The sequence below is a fragment of the Hetaerina americana genome, unplaced genomic scaffold, assembly GCF_022747635.1.
Source record: "Hetaerina americana unplaced genomic scaffold, ioHetAmer1.1.p SCAF_5, whole genome shotgun sequence".
Lineage (NCBI taxonomy): Eukaryota > Metazoa > Arthropoda > Insecta > Odonata > Calopterygidae > Hetaerina > Hetaerina americana.
This window is the reverse complement of record NW_027287095.1, coordinates 10,031,354-10,053,590: the sequence shown is the minus strand read 5'-3', so window position 1 is coordinate 10,053,590 and position 22,237 is coordinate 10,031,354. Positions and strand designations below refer to the sequence as shown.

The window sequence follows — 22,237 nt, the reverse complement described above, 5'->3', positions numbered from 1 at the left end:
GATGCACAAACTGTCGAACTATTCACCAAGAAAATATTTAACTTTGGAATTACAGCTTTTAGAACGGCGAACAAACTTTGATCTGCACCAGTTTGGCAAAACCCAAAATCTTAGAAATCATTAAAATAGTTTCCGTCAATACTGAAACGCAATAGAAGTAGAAATTCTTAAGGATGAACAACGAAAATAGTAGTCATTTCTAACATGGCTATTTATTTTTCTCAGCGTCGGATCTGGCAAAGAGATGAAGTTTACTTTTAGTTTCGACACCAAGTAGTACCCATTAAGCAAACGCAAAGTTTTAGATATAACCAAACGGCCTTTTAACTGAAAATTGTAAACATAGAATTCACAGGACGTTGAATGTAGGTGATAATATAACCCATGTATTTTGTATCTCTTAACAGGCAAAAGCCCATATAAAATAGCAATAATATATTTACACAGAAATTCATAAATATGGTGAAAAAATTAAGCGGCGGTATTAACGGTAATTAGCTCGGCCGAAAATGTAAAAAATTAAGCACATACTTCTGACCCACAAGTGAATAATGAGGAAATGGGCTAAATTCGAAGATGATACGGTGAAATTTCAAAATAAGTTTCAATGGGAACTGTGACAAAGTTATTGGAAGAAATTAGAGCTAGAAGAAAATAGATTGAATAGAAGATTCAAAGTTAACGAAATGTTATGAAAAACCAGTCTAAAATTAAGAAAGAGGGGAATTAAAGTTTTCATTTGAAACTGGTCGGCTAGTAAATATCCACATTAAACCGTCAGCTTCGATCACGAGAATAAAATATGAGAAACCTTTGGAAGTAAAAATCTTCAATTTTTTCTATGGATCGGTTTCATAACGAACTTGTTTCCTCTCCCGCACATATCCATATCACAAGAAGCTTAAACACGTTGACGTACGCGTTGTTGATACAGTGACTACATGAAGGCAGTTCTTGAATGGAAAGCCAAGGTGGTTCAAGTGCTGGTACGTCCACTCGAACCAACATAGTGAAGAATTGACGCAAAATGATAGGTGCCACATCAACGGAAGGCAGAAACCAACCATATTGTGTCCATATTATAATGTATTTCCTCGTATTACAACATGCTATCCACTCAGGGGCATATTTATGTCGAAGGTGATGCAGATTGAGATAGGGTTAACAATAAAAGCCAACTTTTCCCGCCAGAAATTCATATTGATGACCCTTTCGTAAACATTATCCGTATCATTTTAATGCCTGAGTGAAATCGGTCCATTATCGTCGCCAGGGTGATGTAATCAGAATGTTTAGTCTGGTATTATTCCATTGCCTAATACCTTACGTCCAAAGAATAAGAGGATACACAAGCGTTAAGTTTGGTCGTGGTGCTCATCATAAGGCCGAGTGCTTCGCATGCACAGATTTTCTATACATTTCTTCGGTGCCATGGTGACACAACACAATTCCTGGGTTACGAGCTCGAGCAGTCTAAATAAAGCTGTAGGTAAGAGGGTGTCGCTATTGCTTACGACCAGACCGAAAGATTGTATTACCCTAACTAACCGGGTTGTCATGATGCCTTTGGTTAAGCCTGCGACATATATGTATTAAATTCCATAGCCCGTGACTCTCGGTACATGGAGCACCCGTGGACTTTAGAATGCCAATTAAGATTCTGCAAGACTATGGGATTTTTCTAATCAAACCACTTTACCCCCACTGCCACGCAATTAAACATGCCGGGTATTCACGTTAATTTTCCAAAGCGTTTACATTTTATTTTTATTCCTTCTTTAAGAAGTTAGAAGAAATTTCATCGTTTAGGAATACAATTTTTCAACATTATGCCCTAGCTTTTCCAAAAAATGTTCGACCTTCATCATAATCTCCTGATCTTTCATAATTTACACATTTTGCTCTTTGATGTACCATACCCATGGTATATACGCCGTAAGATATACCTTCCCGATACGCCTTAGTCTTAAGGAAATGTCGATACAGAAACTAACTACTTTAAGGAAATAAAAGGTTTTTCAATGGGACCATAGTCGAGTAACCTATATGGTTTAGGCTATAGATGATGCTGGTGGCAAATGGCCATGATATACCCGTTTGCCTTGACCGGTAATCGAAAGATTATTGTTCGAGTCTCGGTCAAGTAAATAATTTTTCGCGTCACGAGTTTCCACACGCAAGATTATTTTAATTCCAGTGAGTGACCATTTAGAATGTTTTTTGTTTGTCATTTTCCTTTTAATCATCGCTTAACTTGGTATTTTGATATGCTATCGTTTGCTCAACTAAGCACATGAAAATTCTATTGACATTGAGAAATTACGTATTCAAAACACTAAAAAGGAATACGGGAAGAGCACAAACTAATGACTTAAACAAATGAGGAGATACAGCGGGATGCGTTGAAACCATCGTTGCAAACAATCAACATTCTGCTGCTACTGTACTACAGATGTTTTTGGCAGTGCAGTGTTGCAAGACATATGAATAATTATGGTATCGGTCGTAGAACTTAGGACGCATAATACAAAATGAGAGGTCTTCACATTATGACAGAAAATAAGTATTTCATACGCCCAGTCTGAGAAAATGCGTGACCAGGAAAAGGTCATAGGTTGCAGCAATCGATCGTTGGAGGGCAGTAAATGCGAGAAAACGGGGATGGAGAGGAAATGGTGATTTCTGCTGGATGAAATACATAATTCCTACAAACAGACTCACGCTCCTTAATAGCCGCAGATATTCATGGGCATTGACTGGGGATATACGGTAGCACCAAACATCACATTACGTATGCTAGGCATTAAAACAAAAGTGGCGTTCCATCAACCCGCAGCTTCGGTAAACATGAGGTGTAGACTGTTCCAAATATTAGCAAGTGGAAAACGATATGTAAAATGGAATCTATAGGAAAAATATTCTACGTTGGTACATTAGTAACCTTGTAATATAAAGGTTTTTTCGCTTGCCGCGTTTCCATAATGCTGAGTGCACTGAGAGTACGGCAATGAAGAGTCAAATGCCACTTCGGATGGTAAAAAATTTCGAATTGTAACACTCCTGATACGATTCATTTCTGAATGTAATTACGAATCATCAAAAGAACTCCCGACACGCATATTATTGATTTAACGGGCATATCAGGTTAGACTTAGAGTATCTAAGTTTAGTACTCACCGGTCCACTTTACACCGCAGAAAAAAGGGAAATTTTTGGGAGGAACTAAAAGGTTGCTGTGCAGTGCAGAAAAAGTGGAAACCTTTTCCCGGAAGACAGAGCACAATCCTGAGAGCAAAAATGATGTCTGACAAAGCAGAGAAACGGGCGCCCTGACTTGAGGGGGCAATGGACGAAAACACTCCAGATGGTAATGCTACATCCACGACACATTCACTAAAAGCATCCGCATTCCAGTCGATAGGCCTGAGAACAGGTCGAAAGAAAATCATTCCGCCTACGTGTAACCTACATGATAAAACCCCGCCTCCATCCCTCACACTGGATCGGTGAAACTTATGTTTTGGGAAATAACGGTTCTGGTCATTTCGCACCGAAAGCACATTAATATAGAAAATCTTCACCGAGGACTACAACATACACGCCCCAGGCAGGACTCGAACTCACAGCATTTGGGTCGCGGACTGCCGTAAAGGTCAAGCGAACCCGCGATCACAAATTGCACCAAAAGGAAGGTGACAAGTGAAAAACAAGAGAGTGGCACAACGCTGCCATGAGCACGTTTCAAAACCAAGAACTTTTAGTACCTACCCTCAACATTTTATACTTTCTTCTCGTCAAATGCGCTAGCGGAAAGAGGAAATATATTCCTTCGCCTTCATAAATCGGACACTATATTTAACAACGATATGCCTGCCAGGTTAGTAAGGTCCGTGATGCGCCCGCCAGTTAACCCTAAGACCGTTCGGGGTTGGAGTTCCGCACTGGGCTTGGCTCTTGTGTCAACTGCGGTGGTTCGATAAACCAAGAATGGCTTCTGTGCATTCCGCGGCCACATGGACCACCGAAGGCGTCCGGAGGGCCAAATAATGTTTACGACCTCGTACGGGGTACCTCGACCTAGTAATCTATACACTTTCTTCAACTTCTCCTGGCCTAAAAATGATCTCAGGTTCCAAAAACGCTAACCAAATCCAAGGGAAACTGCAGGACGCGTCACTTGACGGATCTTCACCACTTAATGGAGAAAAATTAAGAGTTTCGGCAGAGTATCCATCGCTAACGAAGCTAATTGTTCGACTAATCCCATTGGCGAAACATGGGGAGTTATTTCATTGATCAGTAGGGGAGCATACCATTGGGCTTTTAAATTATCGACTTTCTCGGTCAACAAAAAAATGTACTAGAGCACAAAATATAACCTTTCATTTCAAACCATTTCCTCAAATTTCAAACATCTTCGGTGATTTTACTCTCGCACATTCCCTCCACATGATCAACATTATTTTGTTTCCATTGCTTTTTATTATCGACGTATCCGATCCACATCCTTCCCGCTCATTTCTCCTCATGCCTCTCTTACCACAAGGACTCCTCAAGTACTCCATACCCACTACACTTACTGAATATTTACCTGTACGATTATCCTGGAATACCCAAGTTTCGGCGAAAACAGTAAGGAGAACTACCGATTTTTACACTGCCATCCTTTGAACAATATTAAATTTTTACGCTTCACGTAGAAAAAATCTTCTGGCGGAATACGCACGACTTTCACTCAATTAAAATAATGGCTCGGTATTTGAATTATAATAAGAATGATAGTTAAAATTATATTTTTTAAAGTTCTAAGACTCCCCAATGGAGAAAATGGTAAAACATTAAATACTAAACTGCCTCGGGTGACGGCAGGACCCCACATTAGATATTCCTAATTTAAAAATAATGTTACAACCGCTAGGGTATGTAATATAATAGAAGATTCTTCGGTACGGGCAAACAATAGTATCGCAAACTTCACATGAACTTCAAAGTTATCTCGCCAAGGTCGCACTAATTGGAATTACAAATGGGTTTATTCACAAGGAAGAGTTCCTTCATGAAAGTCAAGGCGTCGGAGACAGCCTTCTTCACTTGAAACTCCTTTCGGCGAAAATTTGCCAAATTAGGATGAGAGGGCAAAATGGAAGCAACTTAGATATACTGGATATCAAGCATCGAAATAAATGAGGAGCTTTAAAACCCGAAGTTTCGCAGGTGGGTCCCACCATCAAGTGAAGTTGAAGACAAAAGAGTTCCGAGCTTGGTCCCAGCACCTGAAGCGTTCAGCGGCGGAACGAAGTCTTCGAAGATAAGGCGAAGAATCGTTAACGGCGAATGAGCACGATAGCGTCGAGGCCGACAAAGGTGCTTACTTCAGAGTCGTGGGGAATCCCGAATGTTTCCTTACGACCCAAAATGACTTTATGTGATCCCACAAATATTTCATCACCAGGGCGTGACAACATTGTGACGGATAAAACCAGTTCAGAGCGGACAACATTAAGTGACCTTTAGTCCTGTTTAGCTAAGAGTTAATTGGTTTCCTATGTTGGGAGGGACATTTCTAGTAATCAGACACCTCCCAAAAAATTAAACCAGGAAACTGTGCCATCAGGTCCATAATATGACCCCTGGAGCAATTTTCCCCACTCCTTTTGCCCTTTTTTTCGGGGGAAAACTGGATGGGTTCATTTAATGTCGGTAGTTACCGTGCCTTGGGGATGTTTAGCATGATATGATTTCAATTTTCTCTACCTAACTGAAATTTGAACACCTTCCCTTCGTTTAGAGTAATGCTTAATTTATTCATATGTATTTTCCCGCTATGTTCATGCCTCATTTCCAAAATAATTAGAGAAAAACGTTGCATCATTAAAGAGTAGTTTGCTTCATTTATCCGGGTGAAATGACTGTGGGCACTGGAGATTTCACAGCACTTAAATATTCTAAACATTAACTAGAAACTTATGGGGCGAATATCCTGAATCGTACTGGATGCAGCTAGTGTCGAATTTTCTTATATGAAGTGACCTGAGTCGCCACTTGCTTCCTTGCTTTCACACATTCATAAACTAAAAACAACTTGCACAACACAAATAATTAGTGTGATTAGATGTTGGAAATTACAATGCCTGTTCTAGGAGCGGTAAGTGTAACATCATTCTCATTTAACTTGTTGTTTCTCTTGAAATCTAATTTACCCACACCCAACTCTAGATGAACCTCTAAAGATATGACTACAGGCCTTTGTTTCATGATCAATTTCTATTTGCCTCTGTCTACACCTTCCCTAAGTCTGGACCTCGGTCCGGTACCAGTCTTTGGGAAAAAATACTCGTCCTCAGAACATATTAAAATAGAACTATCCTATTGCTTCTAAATATATAGCTGCTACGGGTTAACAGACTCGTGGGTGTGTTTTGTGCACCAGTTTGTGCATTCAATTCAAATGGTCTGCGATGAATTTTTTCCGTGATTGTAACACGGCGGGCCGCGAAAAATAATTGTCAAAATAACCGGTCCTCAGACCTGCAACGCTTGGGAAACAGCGCCCAAAACCGTTATAATTCACCCTGCCCACTTCTGCCTTCGTCATTTCTTGCCTCTTTTCTCTCATTAAACGAGGGCACCAGCATTGCTAGGCCATTTATCATCCAATCGCGGCAATCTTTTCCTCTTCTTCCCTTTCATTCGTTATTCATGATGCCACGGCAACGCAGCTGGGATATTCCAAATTTACCTATTTCCGTCGCTATTTCAGGCTCTTCAAAAAAATGCCCCCTCTCAATAGCAAAACATTTAAGAACGGCGATCAGTCTTAAGCAGGATGCTAACAATCACAGAGCTACCACAGATCTCTTAAGGAACTAGGACATTTTTTAATTGCCCATAACAATTAGACTCCTTTAAAATGGTTCACAGCCAATCACAACACCTACATTTCTCATCTAGTTTACCTTCATTATATGGATCCAAAAAGTAACACTTATCGACAATGCAAATATGTATTTTACTATTGATGTAGAATTTATTTACCATTGATGTAGCTGCTCTTTTCAAATGAAATATTTAAAATTACAGATCATACAAGCCACCCCAGGAAAGCATCCAATTCAAACAATATTCAAAACGAAATCAAACAGCATCTAACTTGCAGTGAACTTTCGGAGTTGCCGAGAAAATATACTTTACACATATGAATAGTAAATGAAAGTCAATTTTTATCACAAAACATTTAAACCTAATGACAACAACTACTCAAAACAGCTGCTCTTCACCTTAATTTCTTAACTTTGACTGGTTAGTAACAAATGCCATTACAGAAACATTCGAGACTAACTATACTTAGCTTCTCAGATCATTCATCAAACATATGGTCAAAGATGCAGTTTCATACATGATAATCGGGAGTTGAAATATTACTTATAATAAACGGACTTAATTATATCAGCGTCGAAAAGCGTAATCCATTTAACAGATAAAGACAAACAAAAATATCACAAAATTAGTAATTTAAGGCTTAATTTCGTAGAACGTATCCCTTACGGAAAGAAATATTGCTGTTTTGCTAATTCCACTTGTTTTTTACCACCCGGATTTCAATACAGAGTATCTGACCATAATGACTGATGATACTTCAGGTATGCATTGAAATCCGGATCGCAAGATCAAAACATTTGTGTGGAATCAACAAATCTGCAATTTTTCTTTCCGCAAAAAATATCACAGATGATAATTTAATAAGATGATTGCTTACGAACTGCTACAATCACTTTCGCGGGAAGAATTGGGGGTTATGATGAAAAAAAGAATCGCTGCTTAAAAAAAGGGAAAAGTGATGACAAGGGAATGAGAAAATATATTGGAGTCATAGGAGGGCTGAGGCAGGCAGGAGGCAAATAGCAAGGCAAATAATATAATTGCTGTTGTTGCACAGAAGTAAGTAATTTCCATTCGTCCGATCCAAGTTAATGCGTTTCCATTCCCTCATAAAATATATCAACAACTGTAGAAGTTAATATTGCCTCAATAATTGAGAACATATCATAGTTTAAATGAATATGAACTGATCAAAGATGAAGAGAGTTATAAGATTCCATTTGCTACTAATTCATTGTGAGGAGGAACTTGGTATTAATAGTTGTTGGAAGACGAACCTTGGTCGAATTTCAAGTACGAAGAAGATCAAAAGGATAATTACAATTATTTAGGTAATAATCGATTTTTCTCACAATTTTGGAGGAAGTACTCAAATTGTCTTCAGATTCATCTACGAGGTGGGATAATTTTATAATTCTCACTTTAGCATATTGGCGAATGACAATTCACCAAGATAATTGTTAAATCATTCTTCCTCACCAGGCGGACGACTTCCATGATGCTGTGGGCGATCATGCGGGCCATTGTGGGGACCAGCAGTCCTCTCGAGACTAATCTTGGGCACTTAATAGGGTTGTCTTTTTTATGCTTTCGGGGAAGCTGCCGGGAAATGGTGTTTTACTTGTCACTGGACTGTGACATTGCTTTGATCGTGACAACAGAACACATTCCAATTTTATTTGGAAGTTTTTCCAAGCCTACCAAAAATAATTTTCTTCCATCATGACCAATGAAGAGGGCACCATGAACAGTTGATGCCATTAAATTCAACAAAACTACATCCGAGAGCTATAGTGCGATACCGCAGAGCCACTTCGAACACCGATGCATTAAGCAAATAAAAAAACCATAAACACAGTAATCAACCCGAAGGTCGGTTTAGTAGGTGATGGTAGAGTTCACCCAGTACTAGGCCCTAAACGGCGTGTGAAATTCACACATCAGGGTAGAGGGGTCAGTTCCTTTCCCTGGGCCGGTTATGGTTTCCCAGGAAGACCTGGTACCCGAAAAATCACTTTAGCTTGGGTGGAGCTGCAGGTGCCCAGAGTGCCTTGCCCGGGAACCGAACCCGGGACCCTCTGGTCAGCAGTCCAACGCTCTACCCACTGGACTACCGCGGCCCTCATTAAGCAAATATATTACATTTTTTAAATTCGAAATTTCCGTAGGAGAGGACCCAGCTTTAACCTCCATTAGCACACATCTAGCAAATAAAGCTTCCCAATAAATTACACTCGTTGATACAAAATATTTCGAATAAATAGCATAATGATTTCGAAACGAAACATCATTTACATTACGTTTTGAAATTTCAGAGGGAAGGAACCAGAGGAGAGAGTTTGCATAACAGCGAAATATAAACCAATAGTAAGCTAACATGATCGCCTACGCAGCTCAGCACTTTCGCGTTTTCCTCATTCACGCCCAAGCCCAGACTGGTTGATGAACAACGATCTATTGGTTAAATATTTGGTTTTCTTTGAAGAGCGATTTTTTAGCACTACTCTTTGTGAAAACTATTCCTGCGCCTAAAATTTGCCAATTCGGATCATCAGCACCACGGGTACAGAATGGTGAACAATCTGAACTGAACTGAAAACCGGCGGTGCTTTTATCATACTACTTCAATCGTTCATAAATCTCCATTCTTTAAGGTTGAGGTTTTTCATCCAAGCATTTAATAATGGCGAAGTTATTATTTTAAATAGGTGACGAGGAATACCCCATAGTGCAAGTTTACCCGACGGTCAAACAGCCCCCGGAGATTGAGGCCGGCACAGCATGCAATTCGCCTTGGGCTGCAGGCCAAAAGACTGGAGGCGCGTTCGCGCGGCGTGAGACGATTATTGAGGGTTCACAGGTATGGGGAGGACAAACAGGACGCGGGACATCAAGCCTACCCCACACGAGCTACGCAAAAGAATGTCCGAAATTGTCGACATTTCCCGAGTTGCCCGAGCCGGACTGCTCCCCAGAGACAATGGGCTCTCACAGGGTCCCGGGAGAAAATTTAAATGGGTTCAAATACATTCTATCTAATTCCTAATCCCTTTTATCTTATCCATATCTCGCTCATTGTCTCCCGAATGCACATGTAAAGAGCAATTACATCTGATATCACTAATTTAATATACAAGACCATATTGCCGACATTACTTTGATAATTCTTTGCACGCAATACTTTATCTGAAAATTACGTTATTTACAGATAAATGAACGTCGTCCGCAACTTGCGACACTTATGTTTTAACAAATAGGAGTTTCAATACAACATTATCAAATTACGATGCCAAATGAACTTTGGAGTATTAGTCTTCTTTCTTGATCGTAAATGAAATGACAGCCGACAAATTCCTCTGTCTGCTTTTTACTTTCATTCCTTTCCGTGATTAGATTCAGTAACGGACTAAGGACGAGCGGCCTCTGCCTACCCTAATTCAATCACCTTATCAACTCTCCAAACGTGCCCGAAAAATTAACAGCTTATGCCAAAAAACTCAACGCTCCTTAACCTATAGGAGTGCCAATGACCTAGGACGAAATAAAATCGATGCGCAAAAACATGTGCGCCATTGGCGGGTTATATCACCCAGAGCGTCCAGTTTCCGGGAAAGTGGAGCGGAAGGGTTTGTCTGTTGGCATTTACAATAAGGATTCTTGGGATCGCGACATTATCTTTGCTGACCACTAATGGTGGCTTTAGAAATTTACTGTTCAAGAAGTCGCATTTAGGAACAGAGTGATGTCTCACTCGCCGGCATCAACGCAGCAATAAGCCGAGATTCCACGATATGCATGCCAAGTGCTATGGAGAACCAGGTGATTTTTTTTTGCGCTGCTCAAAAAAAAACATGTACCACCGATTTGTTTTTTTTCCTATTACACATCGATGCCATAGGTTAATCCGATTCATCCTCCTCGGCAACTGCTGCACATCGCAACGCGATTCCATTCTGAAGTCAACTGATTCAAAGCTTCGTGGAAGCTTTGAATATTCATTACGTATATTTTGCTTCGTACTCTTCCAGAGAATTAGAAATTATGAGCATATACAACGAGTTCCACGCAATCTGCACCTGACGACGACGTGACGTGGTGAACCGCTCTGCTGCATGAAATGTACGAAATATATTACTATAAATTTTTGTCTCTTAAACGATAAAAAATTGCAATTCAAAAGTCTTTGCAATATGTTGAAGGACCGCGTCACGCGGCGAATTCCATCATATTAAATGAATAACATCGTTCTTTTCACATCTTGCATGTGGTGTACCGTGACCTATGTCTGTTCGATTTCCGGTCTATCAACATATTCTTTGAAAATTCTAAACTCACCTATCAATACTATCTCCAACGTTAAATTAACGTTTGTTGAAAACAATCTTCTCACCTTAGACCAAGCTAAGTACAGGATAGTCCTTAAGTGGCACATCATTAATACCCTAAGCTCACTCGTCACACAAATTTAATAAAACACTGAATACTTGGTAAAAATGTTGACTGTTTAACAATAAACATTATGGAATAACATGGATAATGCCTTGTGGCACATTAAATGTATCGACGTCTCAAAAATCCACGAAGAACGCGAATAATTTCTGGTTATAATGTATGTTCCTTTCTACTAATGAGCTCATTATCACTATGGCATAACGAATACCCGCTCCATTTCCAAAACCAGACTGATCTTCAAAGTATTATTTTATTCTATTCCCCATTCTTTGCCACTGATCCTGAGAACTGTCTTCGCTGCGTGCGAAAGCTTAGCGATCTGCAGTCCTCGAATACTGTTTCCCCTCCCTTTAGTCGGGATGGGCATCAATACCGGCCAAAGAAAATCTTCAGGCCAAATTCCTCGCTCATAAATGCTACGAACAAGCCCATTAAAAATCCTTCTTCCACGTTTTCCCAACCCCAAAAAATCTTGATTTCCTCTGCAAGAATGTTAATATATTCCCACAGCCTTCCTCGATTTTAATCGCTTTAATGGGTTTCCTTAATTACACTCAAATATCCATAGTTTTAAGTTACCATCACCGACGCCATACTCCCTTTCTACTCGATCAAAACTTATTACCTTAATATTTCAAACATCCACAAATTTCCTTTATATATACTCTTTCCATGTTGATAGAACCTCTCCCAATAAGATTAATATTTTACCCGTTGCACATATAATAGTGTACACTTCTCCTTCCTTAAATTCTAAAATTTCTTTCACCTTTCCGTTAATTCCTCCCATATCGCCGCGTCTCTGTAAAGGCTCCATAACTTCGCACTGCTCTCCACACCAAGTTGTTTTTGCTCTATCAATTTCTCGATTGGTACGTTCGCCGCTTTCTTTATCCCTCATTTGAAATAACCCCATCTTTCTTATACTGTACTTGTACCTTTTTCCTTCCTCAAACTGTCTACTGATACCATCGCACCCATTAAGCGTTCTATATTCAATTTTCTTATACTCCTCATTTTCATCCTTACAAATTTAACATCACTCAATTTCTGTTGGAATCTTCTCCAAGAAAATTGTGCGAGTTAAAGGTGCTTCCCCGTAACTACGTCTAACTATAACCAGGTAAAGGTGAACTGCAAATTATCGAATTTTGCAACGACTAACGGCATTTTGCATTTCGCAACACTGGGGACAAATCAACGAAACGCGCGCCGAGTAGAACAATACATTATGCTAACGACTCAATGCGACATTAAAATTGTTCTGGCAAATTACGAGAGTAAAAATATGCACGATTACTCGTAATCAAACGGACCTTGTACATGCAAATCCTGATTTCTATTGAATTACACCGCCTTCCCTATCATCCCATTGCATTCTCCAACCTACACACTTCACCCACGATTCAAGCGAGCATTCTTGATGATGATACGCACTGCAGTCGGCACTGACTAACTGATTATTGCGCTGGGGAAACACGGATTCAGCGACAAATTACTAAGCACACACTTATGGAATCAACCCGAAGGTTGGTTCTGTTTGGCCAAGAGAGATCGCAAACCCAGAACGTGCGTGGAATGCGGGGGAGGATGCAAACCCAATTTCTTTCCCACAGCTTATATCTGGTATCTCACGAAATTTTATTAACCAGAAAGTTACAGCCCCTGAATTTCAGATTGCGATGTATTCAACCATGATTTTGAACCCGTGACCCTTTGGTCAGAAGCCGACGGCAAAAGCGCCTCTTAATGAGTTATCCATTTATAATATTTTGAAGAGCGTCGAGAGCAATCGCTCCAATTATCTTGGAACACATTTTCCCCTCGACGCATTCGTCCTAAGGATCTCATCCTGGATTCTCCAACAACCTCATCATGCTTACATCGATTCCAAGAATTTAGGCCAATCTGGTGGACTTGAGTTTATCACATTAATTAACGCATATATGTACTCTAATTATCTCAGATCTGTGTGTCATATTACAAATGTGGCCCGACCAATGCGAAATTAAACCTTTCCTTTATAGTCCACCCCAATGAACATACGCATAACTTCTTCACGGCGCCATCGCACGCTAAGTGCATTAGATAATCAGTGTAACAGGCATGCAATGGTGATCAATGCAAACAAAACAAGACGATGTTTTTGCGAAAAAGGATGGTTAAGTTAAATGTTAAAATAGGAGGGTAAAAACTATAGAGCAGGTGGAACAGTTTTCCCATCTCGGAGGTGTTTTTGACCTAAATTTTCAAAGTAGTAGGGACATATGACTAAGAACAGCATTGGGCCAAGGAGCTTTCACATGGACGAAATTGACGACAGGAATGTTGGGAAAAGAGATGAAGTAAACATTCTTAGATACTATATGGAACACGGTTTTGTACAGCACGGAAACATGGTCGTTGAAACAGATAGGCAGCTTTCGAAATGTGGGCGCGGAGAAGGAGCCCTCTTAAGGATGGGAATGTGAGGTGGGCGGAAAAGAAAGTAGTGATGAACCGGATTGAGAGAGCAATGCCGGGAGAAATCCGAAGGAGGCAGGAAAGATGGAAGCAAATCATTTTTAATGGCTACGGGATGTTGAAATCCGTGATAAGAGGGAGCGATGTCAGACAAGTGAGGGGGAAAAAGGATAGGCCTCTTGGGTGGGATGAATGGAGAGAGAGGGAGAGAGTATGAGGCATTGAAGAAGGCTTTATTGCAGAGGTGTCAGATTGTGTTCTCTTAGAAGAAGCGAAGAAATATATCAATGTTCAGTGAGTGTTCATCCAAAATCTTCCAAGGATAACCGTGGTTATCAACATGATTATTGATTTAAGAGCTAAGGACAGAGCTCGCCTGGCACCAAACCCTACAGTGTGTGAAATTCACACATGAGGAAAACTCCAGTGTCTACATATGGTATCCCAGGAGAAGATCTGGAGAGTAAAAAATTACACAGCTTGACCATCAATCACACCAAATGAAAAGGGCAGTCAGTCAGTTGGCACATCTGTTTCCAGTGAAGGGTTGCTTCAAGGGAAGGTGCAAAAAACAAAAATTCTGTATCTCAAAAATTTCCCTTCACAGAAAAAATGGAGATAAACGCAAATTTCCTAAAACCCTTATCAGATTTTTCTTGGGTAGCATGCATGCATACTCAGTAATTTTACTAATCCCATAGGACGAGAATCTATAAATCAAAAGCAAAAGAAAAACTTGAAGCCATGAGGGACAATAGAGTGCCAAGAAATTGTGCAAAATTTGAATGCAGTATTCATTCCTTACTTGCCATTATTTTAGACTTTTAACAACTCCATGTACATTTGATAAAATTTTATAACATACTTAAAGAAAACCTTAGGATTATTTAGATGCAAAAATTATTTTGGTAGCAATATTTCATCACTACCGGCTTCCAGGAAAATGTCAAAAGTACTTTCCTGATTTTAAGGGGTGAAATATAATTAATTATGCCAATAGTAAGTCACATTAAGTGTACCAAGAACTTAGGAATACTGGTAATCCTTAAGAGTTATTACATTGATTGATCAATTTTTCATTCTATCATTTAATGTGCCAAACTTTAATATTGCATAACGAGGGTAGTTTGAAAGGTTCTCGGAATCACCACCAGATGCTAGCACCAGCGAGCGAATTTCCCACATGATAATAGGTAATCCTGTATGACTAAAAACACAATAAGCCAGTGCTCAGAGAAGAGATGTGGTGTGGACACCTCTCCATTGACAGACTTCAAGATCCTTCCTTTTTCTTTCACAGGAGCATCAATCTTTGTATTGGCAATTTTAAAAATCACCAGGAATATTGTTTTGCAAGTATTGTTCACCTGCATTGGTATGTGTACGTAGAGTACTGTATGTATTGTGTGTATGTTGTATATTTTGCATTATAGTTATTAATTAACTAGGCATCTTATGTATTGTAATGCAGTATCTTATTCCTACAATATATGTATTAATGCCATTGCTATTTATGTACAATTTGCATAATTTATTTATAAGTTTAACATTGTAAATGTGTGATGAAGGGTTAGGTGGTAGAAGAGACTCCACAGTCTCCATCTCGCTCTAAAATAAAGTCTATCTATCTACCTCTTGTTCCCATGTAGTGATTCGTGAAGATTGAAAGAAATCGAGATTCAAGTAGTGATTAAATACTTCATCAGGTATGAAAACAAAGGAAATTCATGCAGACTTTCAGAACACTTTGGGGGACTCTGCCCCTTCATATTCAACTGTTGCCAAGTAGAGAAATGAGTTAAAGTTTGGTCGGGACAGCTTAGATGATGATCTGTGTAATGGTCAGCCAAAATTTGCCAATACCCAAAGAGTATGCATAAGTGCCTAAAATGGTCATGGAAGATTGCTGAGTGAAAGTGCGAAAAATCACTGAACCTTCACGGATGTCATCTGAATGGGCATATTACAATTAAGCCGTGGAATTGGATATGAGAAAATTATCCGCTAGATGTGTGCTGCAAAGCTTGCTGTACAGTCCCAAACGCATCAGAATGGAAATTTCCAACCAATGCTTGACCAGTTTTAAGAGTAATCAACAAGATTTTATGTACTGACATGTGACCACAGATGAAACTTCGGTCCACAACTATACCCCAGAGAGAAAACAGCAGTCAAAGCAGTGGAAACATTTTGATTCACCACCACCAAAGAAAACAATGGCAATTTGGTGGATCAATAAGGTAATGGCTTCAGTTTTCTGGGATGCAAAGGGATTCTGCTAATAGATTATCTTCTCACTAGCCAAACAATTACTGGGCAACACTACGATAACCTCCTGGACTAACCACAGCAAATGATAAACAAAAAAAGCGAGGTTTTGTTCTCCTTGGTTTGACTCCAGTATTGCATCAGCAGCTGCTGTTACAATTTGAAATGCAATCAGTTAGTCCATGGCAAAATTTTGATAGCATAAGGATGGTGCATTGAAATTTGGCTTTCATTATAACAAATCATCAGCAGTAGCATATAAATACTACAAGAGGATTATGGAGAGCCTGCTCTTTCCTATAGAGAGCTAGATAGCTAAGTGATGGTTTAAAATGTTTAAAGAGTACACATTTATATGTCAGTAACAGAAAATTTTCACATGAGACATGTTGGTACAAGGTTGGATCCACTCCAAATTCATGATTATACTGAAAAAATTATTGCTCCTCATCCTCTCTATAGCTTAGACCAAGCCCCATGTGACTGTTCCCTCTTCCGCACCTTGGTGGAAAGTATTTTCCACCATTAGAAGCATGCGTAAGCCAAACTGAAGATGTTACAACGTGCAATGGCCACCATTGATGCAATGTAACTGTCAAATCAATGAAACACATTACATACACATAAAACACAAAGCTAGCAAAATATCATCATATTAAACTTCAACATTTTGCACAAAACAATACACAAATAAAATAATGTGCGACCATTCTTCAATAGGCAGCCCTTGTATTTTAGAATTTCCTATATATAATGATAAACCTTATTCTGGAAGGAGGTAAGTAATGCACCTCCAACCTTCAGCTACCAGCATATCTCCAACATAATATATATAACTTTTCCAAGTTTTTACAGTCTTAACATTAAATGGGAAATGAGTTTATCTATCCAAATTCGATGAATGATTTGAAAGACAGCTATGCCAAACTTTTTAACAAAGGAAATAAAAATTTAAAAAAAATTATAAATGCAAAGTCAACCAAAAAATATTTCAAGCTTTACACTACAAATATAACTTTCATGAACAACTGTCCGAGGCCTCGTACCAAGCCAATTTAAAATTGCCATCATTTTTCAAGGAATGTTCGCGGTTTGGGGATTTATATTTATGGTGAACAGCAGAGCTCACAACGGTGATTTGCCATACTTACAGTATTCCAATAAAAGCAAGCATATATGCATCAATTATCAATTGAACTATTAACTAACCAAACATTACCATTGAATTAAAAACTACACAGATCATTTATGTGATTGATCTCTCATTCCTAAGATATTACGTTCATCAAAAGCATCATTTTGAGAAAATTTCATTTTTTTAATCATCAAACACGAATTATGACATTAAGCAGAATCCTGCATGTGCGAACTCGAGTGGGGTGCAGGCCCCCAATAACCCCATTCAAAGGTCAATCACCCACAAAAAGTCATGATTGTGATTGCACTGAATCTGATGTAGCAGAGCAATGAGCCAACAGTTAAAAACTCCATAATTAATGTTGAGAGCTGCTAAAAAAAGGAGTGCCCATGATTTTTTATAAATATAATTCATTTTGTAAACGTTTAATTCTGTCAATGTTTTGGCTTAATATGTAATGCATGTGTGACAACAATATCAATGATTCCACCCCCGTATTTACAACAGCTGCAGCTATTGCAAGTGCAAATATGCTCAGTTCTCACATGGTGACGGAGATAATACAGGACGAGACATGACTGTATGGTGGACAAGAGTGTATGCACATGACAAGCAATAGGCTGTACTGAAATTTTGCTTTCGCTTTATTTAATCACCAGCTAAGGCCTATGTAATGCTACCTACTGAGTTGAAATTTATTTCCAAGGTTATCCTTGCAGCTGAAACTGGGCTACACCATTTTGATCCTGAGAGCAAATATCAGAGCTGTGTGTGGAAATCTCTGACGACACTAACACAGAAAAAGCCAAAGTAAATTTTGGTCATATCAATTTATAATATTCAAGAAATAGCATTCCATACAGACTTATCTGTACATGGAGCATTATATAAGAATATGCCAAACATTCTCCAAGGCCATATCAGTCACAGAAAGCCAAATTTCTAAGCAAATTTTATAAACTGAATCCTGAGGTATCCACCAACAGTGGTACATAAATCTCATTCTTAGGGATGAATATCTTTTGATTGGACCAGACGATCATGAAGTGATCGCATCCCTTGGATTTGCTCTTTGATTCATGTTGGTATCGTATTCGGTCAAAGAGGATAAAATTGAAGAACAAATAAAAGATGCTTATGATATTTCCCAAATTCCCTGATTTTCAAGGTTTTCCATAACCCTGAATAAATTCCCTGACTTTCTTAAATATTCCAGAGAGGTGTCACACCTGAAAATGTATTGCATAAATGCTTAATGAAAGGAGAAACTTTGTAATTCCACATAGATTTATTCGACGGACGCCCTAGGTTTCGACGTGGCACGTTAGGTTTCGGCGTGGTACAAAGTTTCTCCTTTCATTATGTTAAGTCGATTCCATGAAGTCACGCCTGAGACAACGAATTGCATCAATGCTTCCCAAAATTGTATGTAGATTTACTAGGCTTTATGCTGTACAATGAGCCAATGTATAATGGATCCACTGCAATATTGACCATTATGGTGATGCAAAGAGGTACATCTGTGAATATCATTACAAGCAATATGTAACAGGTGATGAGACAAAAATGCAAACAATTAAAAAGAATTAACATTTGAATATATAATATAGACATTGACAATTACTATCAACGGAAATAAGAGCATAGAGTTGATGGGAAACAAGTCTGGGGTGGAAGAACAAGTAAAATTATGAATAGGCATGGCGAGAGATTTTTAAGCATGGGCTCCTTATATCACTCTACAGAGTCATGAATACAAAAATTATTTTTATCTGCATGTTTATCACACTTATTTATATTTTTGATAAAACGAATCCAGGAATGCAGTATGGCATCGCCATCAAAATACTGTTCCAAGAAACATTAATGATATTGTAGCAAATCAAGAATGGTGGCAGCAAAATTGGTGCAGATACACTAACTCCAATGTCATATGAAAGTCAAGGAAAACTTATCAACAAATTCGACCTAACATGCCATCAACACAGCAACATATGGATGAACTAAAGCTAAGGGCTCAGTAATACATACCAATAGCATGGAAAATTGTGTTCAATCAAAAACACTTCCCGAGAATAAATCTATTAAATATGTATGCATTCAAAAAATGTTTATATTTATCTGCAGGCTAACAAAGAAACAAAAAATTGTTTAAAATGATAAAATCTCCCAAAATAACACTCGCTGCACTTAAACACCATGCCCATCAACGTGAAAAATGTCTTTAAAAACGCACTGACCAATGTGAGCTTTTAAAAAATATGTGCAGAAGGAGAGCAATCAAGAAGACTAAACCAAAAATTCATGGCCAGATGTTTTAGGTTTCGCTCAGAACGCAAGGGCTGCACGGATGTGAAGGAAAGCATGTCACCTTACTGAACAATAAGATGGTAAATATTTAAGGATTTAAAAGTAAGCATAACGGCCACGATATATCCAATTATGTCCATTACTAACCCACAGCTAAACCCACCGTAAGAAATGGTAACACAAAGCCTTACTGAGGAATGAGGATAATTTTACTAATTACATATTATATAAATTACAGATTCAGGGGTGTTGTGGTGGAACTGTTCCACAATAACAGAGTTGAAGACAACTACAATTTTTGCCCTTAATAAAAATTTATTCACGACCAGTTTCGATGTACAACATCATTTTCATTTGAAATGATGTTGATGAAATTCATTTAGTGCACTTCACTTGAAAATTGTGTAGTGCATCGAAACTGGTTAAGAATAAATTTTTATTTAGTGGAAAATTGTAGTAGTCTTCGTCTCTGTTATTAACTACATATTGTTAACATCCACGTGAATGCCTAACAGTCTATTTATTGACGCGATGAAAAAACGCACAGATATAAATTTCTCACATTCGTAGAAATGTCATTGTGTAGTTATGCCTGAAAAATTCATAGATTTGTTTTATATGCGTTTCCTTGTCGATTCGAAGTATTAGTTCTTGAAAAGCGACTCAGGTTGCCAGAATGTTATGGAACCAAAACTAGGTCTGAGGTACAGAAGTTTCTTCATTTGTCGACGGAATACATTTTTAGCTCATTTGTGATTTCATTAAAATAACTTCACCGGTCAACGATGAAATGACATGTTCGAACTTCACAAACACGAATGTGTAACGTGAATGACGGTCATGAAATTTATTATTTTGGAATAGTCCCAACTTGTTAGACCATTCTAATGCGTAACTCACACGAATGAGAAAAATAGCAATCAACATTTCTGAGCAGAATAGTCGTTTCCCGTTACGTGAATGTGCCTGGGGCACCTATGAGGTAACGACTGACAATTACTTCGTTCTAAAAACTAACGAAAACGTACGCAGTGAGCAATGAAACCTGGTAGTACCTATGATCATAAAATAGAATACGTGTATAAAGGTAACGCGTTAAATAGCTTTATAATCGCGCCGATACAAATTTAATGTTAAATATGACGAGACGCAGGTTACCTTATTACACGACGTGGCACACACAAAACTATTTAAGCAATATAAAAACTAATAAATGAACGGCAAAGTGAAACTTAATGAACAAGCAGACACCTAAAGCAAAGCAAGCCAGATATAATGCTAAGCTCTCTAGTTATTTTAAGCTATAGCCGGCGAAGGTGTCAACAGTGGCATCAACATACAGCCACGCCGGATGTCGTAATTTAAGCTTAAAGCATGTCAATGGCTAAATAAAAAATTCACAGAAGTAAAGAGTGCCTTTCAACTGCTGATGTAACAGGAGCCATGAATTCAACTAGAAAATACATAATTAGCGCAGGCGATTTCGTGTTAAATTTCTTCAAAAAGTAAAACGCACACGAAACATGGCAAAATAAATTCAAAATACCGCGGTAAAACTTTCAGTTTTGAAAAAAACCCAAACCTAATCAATTGGCTACGATACAAAAACTTTTTCGACAGAACCCTTCGTATGAGACTGTTAGGCCACTCAGAGGTCCTAAATTTGAAAATTGCGTAATATAATTGCAAGAAATGTATTCAAATGAATACACAAATTATAAATGAATTAACGTCAAAATTGCAGACCAGCGCCTAAATCACAACCGCTAACAACGCTTAAAAGCATAATCTTTGGTCCTCATTAGAATGCCGTTCAGCAGAATTTTATGCATGCCCTGCAAATGTTGGCGATAGATGGTATATTTTCTACAATCGGATGATTCCATACACCAATAAAACCTTTATTATTCGGAATAATTGCATCCCTCATACGAAAAACCACTTGAGAGGCGGAAACATGAAAAACCGTTTAAAGCATAATTTTTACCTGAACGGACGGACGCCACCCTTTGGGCACGCCTTTAGTTGATGGCGGAATGGTGGATGACTTTTGACAACTTCTGGGTGAATAAAAACTATTAAACTTCGAATTTCTTAGCGTTGTATGGTCACAGCCAGCTCACTCTTGCTCCATGCCTTGAAGAGTCATCTTTCAGCATGGCAACCTAATATCCTTCAGCGAACTATTTTCTGTTGGCAATGTATCAATCCGCGAGAGCAGCTTAGGCAAATGTAAAATGTTCGTTGCGTTAGTCCATGGCAGCCAAATTTAGGAAAATTATTCTACTGAACTTAAAATTAAACCACTTGGCTTTACCACGTAAAAAAACAACTTTTATTAACGACCTAGGTTCCGTTATGGTATAACATCATCAACTGATGCTGAAACCTAGGTCGTTAATTGAAAGTCGAGCGGTTTAATTTTAAGTTCAATATGGGGAATTTCCACCAAGTGACGCCAGAAACTGTTTTAATATTATTCAATTTTGAAAACTATAATGGCCATGCGCCATATACATAGTAGAACGAGGGCATTTTTTGATCACGTCTAAATATTAGATCGAACTTACCCGAGGTTTCGATTTTTCAAGTATTCGCCTTCAGCTGCTCGGAGTAAGGGAAGCATAGGAAACAATAATGTGATACATAACATTGAAGAATTTTAACAACGAACCTGCATTTTGTATTGAATCTAGCCTACTTTTCTCACGTCCTTCATAGCAGGAT

General features: G+C 38.6%; 1 protein-coding gene across 1 annotated transcript in view; it reads right to left on the bottom strand.

The window, feature by feature from the left end:
• LOC139694364 (ornithine decarboxylase-like) overlaps positions 1–21,678 on the bottom strand; it is a 41,507-nt gene extending 19,829 nt beyond the window's left edge. The window contains exon 1 of the mRNA XM_071592867.1: positions 21,498–21,678. The gene's annotated coding sequence lies outside the window, so the exon portion shown is untranslated. The remainder of the gene's footprint in view (positions 1–21,497) is intronic.
• Between the last annotated feature and the right edge of the window lie 559 nt (positions 21,679–22,237).